We start from the raw sequence: 3231 nt of genomic DNA on the forward strand, positions 1-3231 counted from the left end.
ACCCTCCCCCAAAATAAAGCAGGGCTGCATTATTTGGCCCCCAGCTCTGCTTGGATCTCCCCGATGCCGAGCCGGGGGTGGGTTTTAGCATCCCAACACCCCCCGGCCTCGGCCGGGAGCCGGGTCCCCCCAAAACCCTCATGTTGGGGACCGAGGGGGCGAAGCTGGCGCAGCCCCAGGGTATCCAGGGAGGCACCATGCAGGGTCCCCACAGTGCTCCGACGCCTCGGACACCAGGACAGGCTCTGCCCATCGGCGCTGGGCTCTACCGGGGCAGGAGGAGACCCACGAGGTGCCCAACCACCGTCACGGTGATGGTGACCACCTCCGAGACCCACTTCTGCCCCCACCATTCGTGCAGATACCATCCAACACGTCAAGGGCAAACGAATTTCCTTCTACCACCCTAAAAGCAGAGAAACACCGCAACTCCGCCGGGCATCGGCCATGCGACAGCAGGGCTGGGGGCATCCCCGGAGCCCCCGGGCTGCTCCATCTTCATCCCACCTTCCCAGCTCTTTTCCTAACCACTCCCTTTTGCAGACATAAATGTGGTAACGTCTTGCACTTGTTTAGACTCTGCTTCGGTTGCCGTGCGCAGTAACTTCTTCCAGATGTGTACGGCTCTTTGCATAATGTCGCCGTAGCCACGTCCTGCCTGCGCTGGGTTTATTTAACTTTTTTTTTTTTTTTTTAATGCCCTTTCTTGCTCTCAACCCTGCTCCGCTCTATAGGAAAAAATCCTGGCCGACGCCACCAGCACCTCTCTCCTATCAGAAAGCTTTTTGTGAGATGAGTATTTGGCCCGTCCAGCATGTCTCCTATCCTGGAAACATTTCCAAAAGCTACATAAGCTCCTGGAAAACACCCGGCTGACACACAGCCAGTGCCGGGGTGAGGGTGAGATGAGGCCAGAGGTGGGAGCAGGGGATTTAAGCTCTGCTCCAGAACCCAAATCCCTGTGGTACCTTCACAGACGTGGCAGAGGGGACCAGGGAGCTCCAGAGCTTGGAACCCTCGTAGCTCTGAAGCACGTAGGTCTGCAGGGACAGGCAGGGATGGTCAAAGCCCTGATGTCACTCTGGTGGGCTCACCATGAGGTCCTCGCCTTTTGGGGTATGCTGAGCCCACCTCTCACATGGAGATCTGGTCTTTGCCAGCACAGTTTTTCCTTCCTGATGTGGGAGAAGCTGTTCCCACAGTGGCCGTTGCCACCAACACCAGGGGAAATGTCCTGGAAGGGGCACAACCAATGACACATTTAGGTGAAACACTTTATTTGACAAGAGTGTCTACAGCAACGTTCCTAAAAGATGAAACACACATGGTTTCGTTGGCCACAACTACCCACGGGCTCACATGGAATTTGCTGAAAGAACTTCCTGAAGCTCCCAGCAAATCCCACCCAACCCAGTTTGGCGGGATCCCACCCAACCTGGTTTGGTGGCTTTGCTGTGTAGGACAGGCAAGTTGGTCTTGTGCGTGACCGATGCAGTGCAGGGGCTGTCCTAACCCACTTAGGCCACCTCTTCTTCTGCTCCTCATCCCACCGTGCAAGGGCCAAGCAGGGTGAGATGTAAGACGCTTCCACATAGGTTAAGGTTAATGGGGCACATGGACAACTGATCTCTCACAGGAGCTTTTTTGCTTCAACTCCTAGGATTTCTGAAAGGGGGTAACTCCAAGCTCTTGGTGCCTTCATGCAAAGATCTGGAAAGTCTGGAGTCTTCCTGGGAGATGGCTCTGCCATATCTTGCATAGATACCTCACTGGGGAGAATGACTAACAAAAGGGTAATGGGGGTCCAGCTCACCATAGAGGGATCTGGGGGTCCAGAGTTCAGTTCAGTTGCTCTTAGGGAACGGATTCTCCAGTAAGAGGGAAGCTCTGGAGAAACTGGTAAACGAGGAACACATGGAGGGAGGCCCTGGTGACACAGGAGAAATGTTAGATCTCCTCCCCACCTCTTTCCAGCAGTGTGGTGCCCACAAAAGGGACATCTCCTGCAGCTTTCCCTCTTCCTTTCTCTCGCTAGGCCATGAGATAGCAACCCAGTGACTCCACAAGGTCTTAAGGGGTCTTAAAATGAAGGACCAGCCACAACAATACAGGGACTGGAAAACATTTAAGGAAACCAGGAGAGGTTCGTATTTCCTTGGTATAACTGATCCCTGGTATTTCAATTTCCATTTCCATAGCTTCGGTCTTCTCCAAGAGAAGCGTCAGCAAGGACAAGGGACGAGAAGAAAGCCGATACCCTGTAACAGCTCAGACAGCTTTGAGTTTGTGAGGACCCACGCAAGAGCCTGGAGGTATTTAAGACATGTAGACGTGGCGCTTAGGGACATGGTTTAATGGTGGACTTGGAACTGTTAGGTTAATGGTGACCTTAAGGATCTTTTCCAACCTAAGGGATTCTATGATGCTATGAAGAACCAAGTGGACCTAGAAGGGTATCTTTGAGGTGGTACCATGTCCTCGCAGTGGCTCTGCCTGCCTGGGCTGGATTCACTGCTTTAAGTGCAACAACCGTGCTCTGCTGAGCATCTTCTGTAGGCTGGAAGTCCCATGGATAGATGCTCCAGGAGATGTGCTTCCTTGGTGTCCACTCTCCCTGAGCCAGCGCTGAGGCCCCAGCAAGTCAGGGCATGTGTGTGCTTGGGTAGAGCAAGAGGTGGAAGAGCTCTCCAGATTGCCATGGCCTCACCCATGGGACATAGGATGGAGGCTGGGGACATGGATAACCCTTTGGGGATGTATCATGGGCTTGGCAACTGGTTTCCACTCAGCAGCTGGTTTTCTGAGCAGGCATATGGATCATGGAAAAGAAGGGATCAAATCAGGCCAAGAGAGAGAGAAAGAAAAAAAGAATAGGGAAAGCAAGAACATTCCTGGAGGCTCTCTGGCCTCTCTCCCTCCAACCTCCTGAGAGGAGGAGGAGGAAAGAGACAAAACAAAAGGCACAAGAAAAGAATGAGCCAAAGCAGCGTTAACACGAGGGTTGCAAGGTCCAAAGCAAGCAGCGTCGTGATGCAACAGGGCAGGCCCCTTCCCAAAAGCCCGTCAGCTTTCGGAGGGCCCGGGGGTCCTGCAGAAGACGCTGCCCTTTTATGGCCAGGCGAGGAGGGCCGTGGTGCGGAGCCTGCCCTACTAAGGGAAAACGTCTCCCGCTTAGTGTTTGCAACGAGAACACCCACAGCGTGAGTATAGACAAGCTTTCAAAGGACGACT

The sequence above is a fragment of the Fulmarus glacialis genome, unplaced genomic scaffold, assembly GCF_000690835.1.
Source record: "Fulmarus glacialis isolate BGI_N327 unplaced genomic scaffold, ASM69083v1 scaffold8973, whole genome shotgun sequence".
In the NCBI taxonomy this organism is placed as follows: Eukaryota; Metazoa; Chordata; class Aves; order Procellariiformes; family Procellariidae; genus Fulmarus; species Fulmarus glacialis.